The sequence below is a fragment of the Dama dama genome, chromosome 22, assembly GCF_033118175.1.
Source record: "Dama dama isolate Ldn47 chromosome 22, ASM3311817v1, whole genome shotgun sequence".
Taxonomy (NCBI): Eukaryota; Metazoa; Chordata; class Mammalia; order Artiodactyla; family Cervidae; genus Dama; species Dama dama.
The window spans coordinates 19,673,776-19,690,214 of NC_083702.1; the positions used below are offsets into that span (position 1 = coordinate 19,673,776).

At 39.1% G+C, this 16,439-nt stretch overlaps 1 long non-coding RNA gene across 1 annotated transcript; it reads left to right on the plus strand.

The window, feature by feature from the left end:
• Window positions 1–5,462: 5,462 nt before the first annotated feature.
• On the plus strand, window positions 5,463–16,163 carry LOC133043732 (uncharacterized). The gene is made up of 2 exons (XR_009689758.1): window positions 5,463–5,531; window positions 15,667–16,163. It is a non-coding gene; the product is annotated as an uncharacterized LOC133043732 (long non-coding RNA).
• Window positions 16,164–16,439: the final 276 nt, after the last annotated feature.

A 16,439-nucleotide genomic window follows, 5' to 3' on the forward strand; every position in this document is an offset into this window, starting at 1 on the left:
TTTATGTTAGTTTGATAGAACACTGGCGATGTAACTTCACTGAGACTATGATTTTATTGTCTTTGATTAATAAAATTGAGTTATATCTCATCAATTAAATTACTATTTGTATTTCCCATTTTATTCTTTTTTTTTCTACTTTTTCCCCATAAATCTATTGGGATGCTAATGCCTCTCTTTTCAATTTGTATCTGTTATTTAGAAACTTTGTTTTGAGGTTCCAGAAGCAGAAGAGTAATGTGCAAGTACAGAGCATTTAACATTAAAGAAAAATCTTCTTTAGCTCAGAAAAACTTTCTCTTTAAACATAAATCTTTGGGAGGGAGATCATGGAGGAGTTATAAACAAAAAGAGCAATTGTCTGAGCATCCAGGTTGGCCAAAGTGAATGTTAACACATTTATAACACTGATATCACAGAAAATGAAGTGAAAGTGAAAGTTGCTTAGTCATTCAGGACACTTTGCAACCCCATGGAATTCTGCAGGTCAGAGTACTGGCATGGGTAGCCTTTCCCTTCTCCAGTGGATCTTCCCAAACCAAGGATCAAACCCAGGTCTCCCACGTTGCAGGCAGCTTCTTTACCAGCTGAGCCACAAGGGAAGCCCAAGAATACTGGAGTGGGTAGCCTATCCCTTCTCTGGAGGATCTTCCTGACTCAGGAATCAAACCAGGGTCTCCTGCATTGCCGGTGGATTCTTTACCAACTGAGCTATCAGGGAATCTCCTAGTCCCTTCATATCCTGCCTGAGTTCTTTATATAATTGATGTACTGGGGCTTCCCTGGTAGCTCAGCAGTAAAGAATCTGCCTGTAGGAAACAAGGGTTCAATCCCTGATCCAGGGAGATTCCACATGCCATGGTGCAACTAAGCCCACGTGCCACAACTATTGAGCACTGTGCTCTAGGGTCTGGGAACCACAGCTACTGAAGCCATCCTGTCCTAGAGCCCATGCTCCACAAGAGAAGCCACCGCAGTGAGAAGCCTGTGCACTGCAATGAGAGAGTAGCCCCTGTAGCAATGAAGACCTAGCACAGCCAAAAAAAGATAAAGTTTAAAAAAATTGAAGTATTAATTCTTTGTCAATAGTCCTGAAAATACTTGATACTTATTGTTCCATTTTAAAATTTATTTATTTTCATCTATATAGTTCAATATACTGAGGTTCCTTTTAAATTTATACCCACGTATAGATTTCATTCATTCAGAAATGACTTTGGTGTTTAGTAAAAAATAAAATATTTTAATTTCCCAAATTTTCACCCATTTGATTCAAGACACTGAGCAATGTTTTTCAATTCAATTCAGTTCAGTCTCTCAGTCATGTCCAACTCTTTGCGATCCAATGAATCACAGCACGCCAGGCCTCCCTGTCCATCACCAACCCCCGGAGTTTACTCAAACTCATGCCCGTTGAGTCGGTGATGTCATCCAGCCATCGCATCCTCTGTCATCCCCTTCTCCTCCTGCCCCCAATCCCTCCCAGCATCAGGGTCTTTTCCAATGAGTCAACTCTTTGCAAGAGGTGGCCAAAGCATTGAAGCTTCAACATCAGTCCTTCCAATGAACACCCAGGACTGATCTCCTTTAGGATGGACTGGTTGGATCTCCTTGCAGTCCAAGGGACTCTCAAGAGTCTTCTCCAACACCACAGTTCAAAAGCATTAATTCTTCGGAGTTCGGCTTTCTTGACCGCCCAACTCTCACATCCATACATGACCACTGGAAAAACCATAGCCTTGACTAGACGGACCTTTGTTGGCAAAGTAAAGTCTCTGCTTTTTAATATGCTATCTAGGTTGGTCATAACTTTCCTTCCAAGGAATAAGCGTCTTTTAATTTCATGGCTGCAATCACCATCTGCAGTGATTTTGGAGCAATGTCTTTATTCTCCATTAATTTATTTCACCATCTTTAAAAGAAACTTAATAATAATATAAAATAATACATTTATGGATTATCTCTTTTGTTTCATTTTTCTCTCTCATGTCAGATTCACATAGAAAACTTGTTTAAATATTGAAACATGTTTAGTATCTGAGGAGAGTATTCACTTGTTATTCCTTTCAGCATTATCTTTGAAATTTTTGATGTCTGTTCTTTTTATCTCAAGTATTCCAAACACTCAAAAATTTCAAATTTGGGGTTAGATGAGATACATACTTTTCAGAGTAACATATGTCTTCTCTTTGTTTTTATAATGTTATTTGTCATCTGCACAGAAAAATGTGTTCACAAAATGCATATTATTTTTTCTGTTTTCTCATCATTGAATTGAGTTATATCTTGCTACGAAATGGGATACTATTAAATTGGAAAGGAGAGCCCTGAGTATTTGGATGTTTTCATTAAAGAGCTGGCAACTTTCTCTAATATAAAACTGGAGAACAGTTTGATCATGTAGTGATATTAAAATTTTTACTACTGATGGTATTACCAAATGTTGCTACTCCTTCTCCAAGGGCGAATCTAAGCAGCCCTTGAGGCCAGTAGAAGACCATAAACTGTGGTTTCAGTTCAGAGAAGGAGGCAGGTGGGACAGACAAGCCCAAGCCCAAGTAAAGGGGCCTTTTGCTGAAATCTATATGCCAGCTCTCTAAATGGAGGCATGAGCTGTCTTCTACCCTCAGTTGTGAGAATTCTATGACTTATTTATTCCATCTGAGAGTTGTGGTGAAGCAAGTGTGCAAAGGAATCCTCAATTCAAGTAGGGGCTCTTCACTGACTTTCTGCACTGTCCTAGTGCCATTTCCTAAGTCAATGAAGTTGCCGGGGTCCAGCCCCAGTGGGTCCAGGAGTACCCAAGTGATGAGTGGTGTCGGTGAGGAAGGCGATGGACACACACGGGAGGTTGAGTGCAAAGAAAAAGCTCTTTATTTTTAGGACAGCTCAGTTTTTATAGAATAAACATTACCTCCCCCCTAAGTCACCTCATATTACAACAGATATTGGTTTCATGCTAGCCTCAATGGCCTAACATTTTCATTCTGCCAAAAACAATGTTCTATAAAATCTAAATATAATATGAATTCTTTGGACAATAAAACAATACATGGGAAGGGTTATAAAAACCATGTTTGACATTTCTGAGAACAGTACCATGTGAAAACCCTGATATTTTTCTTTACCTGAGACCACAAAACCTCAGTCTATAATATTTAACTATGAAGCAGCAAAACACCTCTATTACTATTGACGTACTGGCAGTGTGGCTGGTTAATATAAACCTTCTATACTATTGAAATCCTGTGCCACACATTTCCTAACTCTAAAAAATACCCGTAATATTCCATTTTTTAAAAATTCTTTTCTTTTCCATTTATTTTTATTAGTTGGAGGCTAATTACTTCACAATATTGTAGTAGTTTTTGCCATACATTGACATGAATCAGCCATGGATTTACAGGTATTCCCCATCCCGATCCCCCCTCCCACCTCCCTCTCCACCCGATCCCTCTGGGTCTTCCCAGTGCACCAGCCTGGAGCACTTGCCTCATGCATCCAACCTGGGCTGGTGATCTGTTTCACCCTAGATAATATACATGTTTCGATGCTGTTCTCTCAAAACATCCCACCCTTTCCTTCTCCCACAGAATCCAAAAGTCTGTTCTGTACATCTGTGTCTCTTTCTCTGTTTTGCATATAGGGTTATCATTATCATCTTACTAAATTCCATATATATGCATTAGTATACTGTATTGGTCTTTATCTCTCTGGCTTACTTCACTCTGTATAATGGGCTCCAGTTTCATCCATCTCATTAGAACTGATTCAAATGAATTATTTTTAATGGCTGAGTAATATTCCATGGTGCATATGTACCACAGCTTCCTCATCCATTCCTCTGCTGATGGGCATCTAGGTTGCTTCCATGTCCTGGCTATTATAAACAGTGCTGTGATGTACATTGGGGTGCACGTGTCTCAGATCTGGTTTCCTCAGTGTGTATGCCCAGGAGTGGGATTGCTGGGTCATATGGCAGTTCTATTTCCAGTTTTTTAAGGAATCTCCACACTGTTTTCCATAGTGGCTGTACTAGTTTGCATTCCCACAAACAGTGTAAGAGGGTTCCCTTTTCTCCACACCCTCTCCAGCATTTATTGCTTGTAGACTTTTGGATAGCAGCCATTCTGACTGGCGTGTAATGGTACCTCATTGTGGTTTTGATTTGCATTTCTCTGATAATGAGTGATGTTGAGCAACTTTTCATGTGTTTGTTAGCCATCTGTATGTCTTCTTTGGAGAAATGTCTGTTTAGTTCTTTGGCCCATCTTTTGATTGGGTCATTTATTTTTCTGGAATTGAGCTGCAGGAGTTGCTTGTATATTTTTTGAGATTAATCCTTTGTCTGCTGCTTCATTTGCTATTATTTTCTCCCATTCTGAGGGCTGTCTTTTCACCTTACTTATAGTTTCCTTTGTTGTGCAAAAGCTTTTCAGTTTAATTAGGCCCAATTTGTTTATTTTTGCTTTTGTTTCCAATATTCTGGGAGGTGGGTCATAGAGGATCCTGCTGTGATTTATGTCGGAGAGTGTTTTGCCTATGTTCTCCTCTAGGAGTTTTATAGTTTCTGGTCTTCCATTTAGATCTTTAATCCATTTTGAGCTTATTTTTGTGTAAGGTGTTAGAAAGTGTTCTAGTTTCATTCTTTTACAAGTGGTTGACCAGTTTTCCCAGCACCACTTGTTAAAGAGGTTGTCTTTTTTTTCCATTGTATATCCTTGCCTCCTTTGTTGAAGATAAGGTGTCCATAGGTTCGTGCATATATCTCTGGGCTTTCTATTCTGTTCCATTGATCTATATTTCTGTCTTTGTGCCGGTACCATACTGTCTTGATGACTGTGGCTTTGTAGTATAGTCTGAAGTCAGGCAGGTTGATTCCTCCAGTTCCATTCTTCTTTCTCAAGATTGCTTTGGCTATTCGAGGTTTTTTGTATTTCCATACAAATTGTGAAATTATTTGTTCTAGTTCTCTGAAAAATACCTTTTGTAGCTTGATAGCGATTGCATTGAATCTATAGATTGCTTTGGATAGTATAATCATTTTGACAATATTGAATCTTCCAATCCATGAACACGATATGTTTCTCCATCTGTTTGTGCCCTCTTTGATTTCTTTCATCAGTGTTTTATAGTTTTCTATGTATAGGTCTTTTGTTTCTTTAGGTAGATATGCTCCTAAGTATTTTATTCTTTTTGTTGCAATGGTGAATGGTATTGTTTCCTTAATTTCTCTTTCTGTTTTCTCATTGTTAGTGTATAGGAATGCAAGGGATTTCTGTGTGTTAATTTTATATCCTGCAACTTTACTATATTCATTGATTAGCTCTAGTAATTTTCTGGTAGAAGTCTTTAGGGTTTTCTATGTAGAGGATCATGTCATCTGCAAACAGTGAGAGTTTCACTTCTTCTTTTCTTATCTGGATTCCTTTTACTTCTTTTTCTGCTCTGATTGCTGTGGCCAAACTTCCAACACTATGTTGAATAGTAGTCGTGAGAGTGGGCACCCTTGTCTTCTTCTCGATTTTAGGGTAAATGCTTTCAATTTTTCACCATTGAGGATAATGCTTGCTGTGTGTTTGTCACATATAGCTTTTATAATGTTGAGGTATTCCATTTTCATTTCTAATTTTGTTAATTTGATTCTTCTCCCTTTGTTTCTTAATTAGTCTTGCTAACGGTTTGCCAATTTTGTTTACTTTTTCAAAAAACCAGCTTTTAGCTTTGTTGATTTTTGCTATGGTCTCTTTAGTTTCTTTTGCATTTATTTCTGCCCTAATTTTTAAGGTTTCTTTCCTTCTTCTAACCCTGGGTTTCTTCATTACTTCCTTCTCTAGTTGCTTTAGGTGTAGAGTTAGGTTATTTATTTGACTTTTTTCTTGTTTCTTGAGGTAAGCCTGTAATGCTATGAACCTTCCCCTTAGCACTGCTTTTACAGTGTCCCATAGGTTTTGGGTTGTTGTGTTTTCATTTTCATTCATTTCTATGCATATTTTGATTTCTTCTATGATTTGTTGGTTATTCAGAAGCGTGTTATTTAGCCTCCATATGTTTGAATTTTTAATAATTTTTTTTTTCTGTAATTGAGCTCTAACCTTACTGCACCGTGGTCAGAAAAAATGACTGGAATGATTTCAATTTTTTTGAATTTCCCAAGGCTAGATTTATGACCCAGGATGTGATCTATTCTGGAGAAGGTTCCGTGTGCACTTGAGAAAAAGGTGAAATTGAATGTTTGGGGGTGAAATGTCCTATAGATATCAACTAGGTCTAGCTGGTCCATTGTGTCATTTAAAGCTTGTGTTTCCTTGTTAATTTTCTGTTTAGTTGATCTATCCATAGTTGTGAGTGGGGTATTAAAGTCTCCCACTATTATTGTGTTACTATTAATTTCCTCTTTCATACTCATTAGCGTTTGCCTTACATCTTGCGGTGCTCCTATGTTGGGTGCATATATATTTATAATTGGTATATCTTCTTAGATTGATCCTTTGATCAGTATGTATTGTCCTTCTTTGTGTCTTTTCACAGCCTTTATTTGAAAGTCTATTTTATCTGATATGAGTATTGCAACTCCTGCTTTCTTTTGGCCTCCATTTGCGTGAAATATTTTTTCCAACCCTTCACTTTTAGTCTGTATGTGTCCCTTGTTTTGAGATGAGTCTCTTGTAGACAGCATATATAGGGGTCTTATTTTTGTATCCATTCATCCAGTCTTGTCTTTTGGTTGGGACATTCAACCCATTTACATTTAAGGTAATTATTGATAGGTATGGTCCCATTGCCATTTACTTTGTTGTTTTGGGTTCATGTTTATACAGCCTTTCTGTGTTTCCTGTCTAGAGAAGATCCTTTAGCATTTGTTGAAGAGCTGGTTTGGTGGTGCTGAATTCTTTCAGCTTTTGTTTGTCTGTAAAGCTTTTGAATTCTCCTTCATATCTGAATGAGATCCTTGCTGGGTACAGTAATCTAGGTTCTAGGTTATTCTCTTTCATTACTCTAAGTATGTCCTGCCATTCCCTTCTGGTCTGAAGGGTTTCTATTGATAGATCAGCTGTTATCCTAATGGGAATTCCCTTGTGTGTTATTTGTTGTTTCTCCCTTGCTGCTTTTAATATTTGTTCTTTGTGTTTGATCTTTGTTAATTTGATTAATATGTGTCTTGGGGTGTTTCGCCTTGGGTTTATCCTGTTTGGGACTCTCTGGGTTTCTTGGACTTGTGTGACTATTTCCTTCCCCATTTTAGGGATGTTTTCAGCTATTATCTCCTCGAGTATTTTCTCGTGGCCTTTCTTTTTATCTTCTTCTTCTGGGACTCCTATGATCGAATGTTGGGATGTTTCACATTGTCCCAGAGGTCCCTGAGGTTGTCCTCATTCCTTTTGATTCTTTTCTCTTTTCCTCTCTGCTTCTTTTATTTCCACCATTTTATCTTCTACCTTACTTATCCTATCTTCAGCCTCCGTTATTCTACTGTTGGTTCCCTCCACAGTGTTTTTGATCTCATTTATTGCATTATTCATTTTTAATAGGCTCTTTTTTTATTTCTTCTAGGTCCTTATTAAACATTTCTTGCATCTTCTCAATCTTTTTCTCCAGGCCATTTATCTGTAAGTCCATTTTGTTTTCAAGATTTTGGATCATTTTTATTATCATTATTCTAAATTCTTTTTCAGGTAGATTCCCTATCTCCTCCTCTTTTGTTTGACTTGGTGGGCATTTTTCATGTTTCTTTACCTGTTGGGTATTTCGCTGCCTTTTCATCTTGTTTAGATTGCTGTGTCTGGAGTGAGCTTTCTGTATTCTGGTGATCTGTGGTTCCTTTTTATTGTGGAGTTTTCAGCCAGTGGGTGGGGTTGGACGATTGGCTTGTCAAGGTTTCCTGGTTAGGGAAGCTTGCGTCGGTGTTCTGGTGGGTGGAACTGTATTTCTTCTCTCTGGAATGCAATGGAGTGTCCAGTAGTGAGTTTTGAGATGGGTCTATGTGTTAGGTGTGACTTTGGGCAGCCTGTATGTTGACGCTCAGGGCTATGTTCCTGTGTTGCTGGAGAATTTGCGTGGCATGTCTTGCTCTGGAACTTATTGGCTCTTGGGTGGTGGTTGGTTTCAGTGTAGGTATGGAGGCTTTTGGATGATCTCTTATTACTTAATGTTCCCTGTAGTCAGGAGTTTTCTGGTGTTCTCAGGTTTTGGGCTTAAGTCTCCTGCCTCTGGACTTCAGTCTTATTCTTCCAGTAGTCTGAAGACTTCTCCAACTATACAGCACTGATAATAAAACTTCTAGGTTAATGGTGAAAAGATTCTCCACCGTGAGGGACACCCAGAGAGGTTCACAGAGTTACATGATCGATGAGAGGGAGGAGGGAGATAGAGGTGAGCAGGAGGAGAAAAAGGGGGACTCAAGAGGAGACAGACAGATCTACGCAGTTCTCTGTTCCCTAACTGTTCTCTGTAGCCCAGACACCCACAGAGATTCACAGAATTAGATTGGGAAGAGAAGGGGGAAGGAGGAAATAGAGGTGATCTGAGGGAGAAAACGGAGAGTCAAAGTGGGAGAGAGTAATCAACACGCTCCTGAGTAAAAATGGGTACTGAATATTGAATTCTTAAATGTCCAAAATTGATATCAACTACTGAAAAACAAAGATTAAAAATCTAGGGTAGAGGTTAGACTCTTAAAAATACAATATTTAAAAACAAAAACCAAAACACAAAAAATTTTAGAAATATATATGAAGTTCGGTTTAAAAATAGTACCTCTTCTTTTTTTTTTTTTTGAGAGGTAATAGTGAACTGAAAATGAAAATTAAGGAGTAATAGAGGACTTTAAAAGGAAATAAGAGAAAAAAATTAAAAAAGAAAAAAAAATTCTAATAAAAATAGCAAAAATATATGAAAATGAAAATGAAATTTAAGGAGTAATGGAGGAGTAATAGGGAATTTTAAAAGAAAATAAAAGAGAAAAAATAAAAAAAAGAAAAGAAAAAAAATTTTTTTTTTTTAAATGTAAAAATATATCTAGGGATTTCTCTGGAGCTGTTGCGGTCAGTGTGGGTTCGGTTCACTTTCAGATAGCTCCTCATTCCAGCTTACACTTCTCGATGTCTATAGGCCCCTTCCGGTGTAGTCGGTGTTACCTACAGGGATTTAAACCTGTTGCACCGGTCACTTCTGAAGTGGTTCCATTTGTTTATTTGGTTTCTATTTGCCAGTCTGTTCAGTGTCTAATTTCCACCCTGACACATGCAGGCGGAGGTGGTCTCTTGTTTAGGTTCGCTTGTTCAGTCACACTGTGGGGAGGGAGGGGCTCTGCAGACAGATACCGCTGTCTGTGGGGAGCACTCACAGTGTTCCGGCCACACTGGGTTTGCCCCGCTCACGGGTGTGCGCATTCCCCGTCTACACTGCTCAGGCTCCCGGCTGCTCTATATGGAGCGTGCCCTGCGTTGCGTGCGGTTCCACTTTTCGGGTGTTCCACAAAAGTGCGGACTCGGTTGGGCCTGCGTTTTGTGCCTTCCCCGCCGGAGCAGCTCAGGCGGCCAGGAGCTTGCTGGGCGCACTCTCCCAGGTGCGGTGCGCCTTCTCCCCTCCGCGGTCCCAGCCTCAGTTTCCGTGCACGCCAGGCAGGTGCGTGCACCCTGTGTCTGTTCTCGGGAGCTGGCCTCTAGCCGCGACCCTCCCGGCGGATGTCGACCATCCAGAATCTCAGCAAGTCTTTGGTTAGAAACTGGGAGCCTGTTTGCAGTTTGGTAGGGGGTGCCGTCTCTGGGGCCGAGTTTGCCCCTTTCCCCTCCCCCCTGCCTCCTGCCTCTGGCGGGGATGGGCCGGTCTGCAGCCGGCTAGCTCTTCTCCGGAATTACTCAGTCCTTCCTTTGTTCTTCAAATGGGCCCGCAGTGTGTTCGGACTGGTTAATCTTCTCTCTCTCTCTTGCTATCCCACAGTTTAAGTTGCTATCTCACGTTAGCCTCCCTCCAATTGCCCTCAGGGCATTCAGGCCCAGTCCTTACCCTAAGCAATGATGCCCGCTTCTCTCCATTACACCCCCACTTGCTGGTGGCAGATGCGGGCGTCTGGGGTACTTTTCTGCTGGGAGTTGCTTTTAGGCATGTAATCTGTGGGTTTTATTTATTTTTCCTCCCAGTTAGGCTGCCCTCTGAGATTCGAAAACTTACCCCAGACCCGCCAGTGAGAGGGTTTCCTGGTGTTTGGAAACTTTCTCTATTACGACTCCCTTCCAGGGACGGGTCTCCATCCCTAGCTCTTTTGTCTCTCTTTTTATCTTTTATATTTTGTCCTACATCCTTTTGAAGATGATGGGCTGCTTTTCTAGGGGCCTGATGTCTTCTGCTAGCGGTCAGAAGTTGTTTTGTGAAGTTTGCTCAGCGTTCAAATGTTCTTTTGATGAATTTGTAGGGGAGAAAGTGGTCTCCCCATCCTATTCCTCCATCATCTTAGCTCCTCCCCTCCATGTTGTTTAAAGGAAAGGAAACAATGGACAAATAGCAGCACTGAAATAGCAACAATGAAAACCCTCTTGACCAAAGAACATTGACCTTTCATACCTCTACTTCTGAATGTAAATGCCTCTACTCTTTTCTAATCTAGAACATTATAATCTTCTAAGCAAGCAGCCAATCTATGCCTGTGGCCTTTTCCTTTTTGACTTGGTTCGGTACTTATGGTCATGTCCTGGGCTGAAGCAATCATGAGCATTTCTTATGCCCTCCCAAGCATAACACCACTTGCGTGGGAGATGGTCTGTCACAAACCTGAACAGGCCTTTCATTCCTGGTTGGTCATAAGGCTCCCAATGCCCAAGAGGCAGAGTAGGCCTTGGCCTTGGGGGATCTTTCTTAATAGGATTGGACTTTCCTGGGCAGGCCTGGTCACTGTATGTTACGTTCCCAAGAATTAATAGAAAACCCAACAACAGTAAGACAGAAAGAGGAAGGGGACATACTGGGCCCCCGGGGCAACCCCGAGGGGAAGAGCTGCCTTGCAGGTTCCTCTTCCCCCGTGACCTGTCACGGTCTGGGCACATTCCGGCGGCTCCCGACACAAAGCTTTTTTCATCTGGGCCGTGTCTCCTTCAATCCTCCAGGCCTAGTGTAAAGGCTGTGGTTAGAAGTCCTCAAAAACTACTTTTAGGTCACTTCCCAGAACTGTGTGTGTCATGGTTCAGGTGGGAAAACTGCCAGTCATGAAGGAACTTGGTGAATATATCATATCAACTGCCATAGCTCTAGAAATTTCTCACATATTGTGACACATATTCAACTTAAAATTTAATTTATGGTACCATCCTGGACTTTCCAGGACTTTCAGCTGGCTCAGACAGTAAAGAATCTGCTTGCATTGCAGGAGACTTGTGTTCAATCTCTGGCTTGGAAAGATCCCCTGGAGGAGGGCATGGCAACCCACTCCAGTATTCTTGCTTGGAGAATTCCATGGACAGAGGAGCCTGGTGGGCTGCAGTCCATGGGGTTGCAAAGAGTCGGACACGACTGAGTGACTAACATACTGGACTTTCTACAAGTCATATATATTCAGGCGTATTTTACTGAGAAATTCTAAGAGTAGATAGGTCATTCTTCACCAGAAGTCTCTATCATTTTGAGACATGTGTTGTTATTTACTTTAAGGTTATTTACCTGATCTCAGTAAAGTATTAAAAAATGAGCACACACATGGTGTTGCTGTCCTATATTCAAGTTCTGTCTCTCTTTTTTAAAGATATTTTTTATTTTAAGGTCTTAATTGGATTTATTACAGTACTGAGTCAATTTTCTCTTTTGGTTTTTTGGCTGTGAGGCATGTGGTTTCTTAGCACTCTGACCAGGTATTGAACCCACACCCTTTAAATTGGGAGGTGAAGTTTTAACCCCTGGACCATGGGGGAAACCCCTGTTCAGGTTCTCTTTAAACACTGTCATCATATTCAGTCTTGCTTCGTTTGGATCTTAACATGTACATCTTATGAGCACACACACTGAAGAAGGCTATTGCTTCTAATTGCTGTAAAATGTATTGAGCTAACTATGGTTCATTGTTCAAAAAAACTAGCTGGAGTTCCTTTTGTACAACATCTGGAGGAAAACCACTACCTTGAATTTAGACCCACACTGTTGAATCAGCATTTTGCAATGGTGGAAATATTCCATAACAATTGCAACCAAAACTGTGGCCACTAGCCACCTGGGGCTAGTGGCCATTTGAAATGCGGGCAGATTTTAAATTTTTATTTAATTATAATTGATTTAAATGTAAACACTCAAATGTGGTTAATGACTACTGTATTGGACACAGCAGCTCTAAATATTGGTTTTAAAAATTAAAGTATTTTAGAAAAGAATTTTTTCACCACCAATTTTTTACCACTGATGTCAGGAATGGAGAGCAAAATCAATACATATTTGCAAAACCCACCATAATATTGTAAAGTGGTGTACAAGTCGTTCAGTCATGTCTGACTTTTTGAGGCCCCATGGACTGTAGCCTGCAGACTCCTCTGTCCATCGGATCCTCCAGGCAAGAAAACTGGGGTGAGTTGGTGTGCCCTAATTAGCCTGCAATTAAAATACATTTAAAAAAACAAAATCTTGGTTACTTCTTGTGAAAAAGTGATACAGGTATAAATCAGATATTTAGGCATTGGTCAGATATTTATTTGTTATGTTTACACAGAGGAGTACCTGAACAAGGTATTACTCAAGGATTGATTCTAAATATCTGGTGCTTATAGTCATTCAGAAGATATTGTGTTAAAAAAGCAGTAAACAGGCAGTTAAATAATCAACCTTTGATAAAATTCTAACTAAGGAAAAACTATGGTATGAAATATAATTATGGTTATAAGGATGGGCTTTGGAGAGGAACAAGGGAGCCTTGGCATGGCAACTGTGTAATACTGGCAGTTTACATAGAATCTGTGAGATTCATTCATTTTACTATAAAGTAGGAATAATTGTTATTGTTCAGTTGTGTCTGACTCTTTGTAACCTCATGGACTGCAACCCGCCAGGCCTCCCTGCCCATCACCAACTGCTGGAGCTTGCTCAAACTCATGTCCATTGAGTCAGTGATGCCATCCAACCATCTCATCCTCTGTCGTCCCTTTCTCCCCCTGCCTTCAATCTTTCCCAGCATCAGGGTCTTTTCAAATGAGTCGGTATTTCACAGCAGGTGGCCAAAGTATTGGACCTTCAGCTTCAGCATCAGTCCTTCCAATGAATATTCAAGATTGATTTCCTTTAGGATGGACTGGTTGGATCTCCTTGCAGTCCATGGGACTCTCGAGTCTTCTCCAACACCACAGTTCAAAAGCATCAATTCTTCGGTGCTCAGCTTTCTTTATGGTCCAACTCTCACATGCATACATGACCACTGGAAAAACAATAGCCTTGACTAGATGGACCTTTGTTGGCAAAGTAATGTATCTGCTTTTTAATACGCTGTCTAGGTTGGTCATAGCTTTCCTTCCAAGGAGCAAGAGTCTTTTAATTTCATGGCTGCAGTCACCATCTGCAGTGACTTTGGGGCCCAAGAAAATTAAGTCTGTCTCTGTTTCCATTGCTTCCTCATCTATTTGCCATGAAGTGGTGGGACCAGATGCCATGACCTTATATTTTTGAATGTTGAGTTTTAAGCCAGTTTTCTCACTCTCCTCTTTCACCTTCATCAAGAGGCTCTTTAGTCCCTCTTCACTTTCTGCATAAAGGTGGTGTCATCTGCATATCTGAGGTTATTGATATTTCTCCTGGAAATCTTGATTATTATTCCTATGAAAGTAAGAATGATAATAATAGGTTAATAAATTTTAGGATACAATGCCTTGGATAAAATAAATACTATACATGTTAAACTTTTCATATAATTAAGTTTTCTTTGTGTATCTAAAGCATAAAATTATACAAATTCAGGAATATGTGAATGTTAAAGAAGAGCATCCCTGGTACAAAGGAAAAAATTACTTTGCTAATAGACAAGTAAAGAGATCATAAATCCTCCTAAATCCATAAGAATGGAATAACCTGTATATTTACAGATGTATATGAATAAAAATTCATACCACTTGGTGGCAGTATAATACATTGGATTAAACAGGACTTCAGCGCAAGAACTGATTTGGTACAAATCTCAGTTACCTTATTCAATGATTCTCTGAGTTCAAGCAAATTTTGTAACCTTTCTAAGTCAAATATATAGTGGAAATAATTATGTCTGTCTTGACTGCATCACATTAAAGCTGTGAGAATCACTTAAGAATTATGTCAAAGCACCTTCAATTTTAACATACTATATAGAAAGGTCCAAACTTTCATTCACAGAATCACTGCAGTTATGAGGCTGTATAAGAAAGTAATAAATGTCAAAAGCAATAGAAGCAAAATTATTCACTGATGAGCTGACACTTGCAAAATTGGCTGCCGTGCACCTGCTCTTCCCACCTGGCATTAGCCTCCATCTATGTCATGATATCAGGGAAATTGTTGACTGTATTTCACCAGCTGTCAGATGCTAAAACTTAATGCACACGGAGTGTGCTATGCAAAATAACCTTGCTTTCAAAGTATTTAAGATTTTCTGAGAGCTTTGAGATGTGTTTAAATCAAATTAGAGGTTTGTTTAAATCACAGGCAAATTTACTGAAAAAATGGGAGAACAACAGAATTATACAAATTAATACTTTAAATATACAAAATCAACAGGGACACTAAGAAGATTAGTAGCTGCTTCAAAGGAGAATGAATTGAAGACTGAGGTATTAAGAGACACTCAATAAAAATAAAATCAGAGAGGTATTCTATTTTTTTCTGCAAAAGTGACACATTATATGATTATGTTATAAAACTCAAATAAGAGCTACAGTTATGCTACTCTGCTATTATAAAATCAGGTTGAAAAATAATGACCCTCCTAAAATCTCAACACTTAATTCATTCCATTCTAAAGATTATTGAATATATATAATTGTAGCTTAAATCTTAAATATAAGATAAACTATTTTCCAAAAGTATCTTGCTTTACTTTTCAAGATTAAAGCTTACTGAACTCTCCTCCCCCACCATTTATTATAAAACGTTAGTTTTTCTTTTAGATCAGTTTATGCAAGTATACTTTATCTAGTATTAAATTATACAATGAGGACTTCTAGTACATTTTAAGACCATCTATTTAGGAAAAAATAAAGTTAGATTTGGAGACTGATAAAATATTTCCATGTGGTTAGATACATATCTTGGTGAGGTTTTGTTTTCTTTTTGTTTTTTTACCCTGACTTTGTATCGACTGAGATTTTTCTCACAAACGAATTGAGAGACAGCTAATGCTCTCAGATGGACTGTTTATTTATACACATAAGAATTTTTTGCAAATGCTTATTGATAATATATTTTCTTTTTTCATAAATTGTTACCTCATGTTTTCTTCTAGTTTTATATTGCTGTTTTTTTAACTGATTAGAAAGAGCCCCTTGTATATTAAGACTATATAGTTCCTTATTTTACATATACATTTCAAATGTTTTCTGTGTTACTTGTCTTTAATTTTTGTTACAGTGTACACATGATTTACACTTAATTTTCGGTATTTTTCTTTATTGCACCTTTCTTTTTTGACAGTTATAGAGGATCATTCTCTACCTAATGTATTTCTCTTTTGTCTAGCCTCCACTTGACTCATTGCAAAAGACCCTGATGCTGGGAAAGACTGAAGGCAAAAAGAGAAGAGGGCGGCAGCGGATGAGATGTTAAGATAGCATCGCCAACTCAATGGACATGAATCTGAGCAAACTCTGGGAGACAGTGAAGGATAGAGAAGCCTGTCATGCTGCAGTCCCTGGGGTTACAAAGAGCTGGACTGGACTTAGCAATTGAAGAGCAACAATCACATGACTCAGTGGTTCTATGGCTGTACAAAGACCACTTTGTTCTGCTCTCTTTTGCCTAGACACCCTAAATTTTCTAATGCTCTTTTTGACTATTTTACCTGTCACAATGTTGCTTCCTTAGTAATCTGTAATCAGGAGACTGTCATTCTTGGTTGAACCAAATTCACAGTAGGTGATCAGAAACGATGATTATTCACACGTAAATATTCACTGGTAAAGTTTCTCATAGGTCGAAGGAAAATTAAATAAAGACATTTAGGTGGTGTAGAATAAGTATCTTTGGGAAAATTGTTTTAATTAATTTATTTTTTAATTGAAGGATAATTGCTTTACAGAATTTTGTTGTTTTTTGCCGTGAATCAGCCACAGGTATACATAGAAATTATGAAAGAGCATGTTGAAGGGTCCAGACTCTACATCAGATAACATGGATATAAATTCTAGCTCCAACACTAGGTTAAGTTGCTCATGCTCCCTGCCACTCAGTTTCCTCACCTGTAAAATGGGGATAATAGCCCTGAGAGAGTGCTTTCAATGGTTGAAGGAGAT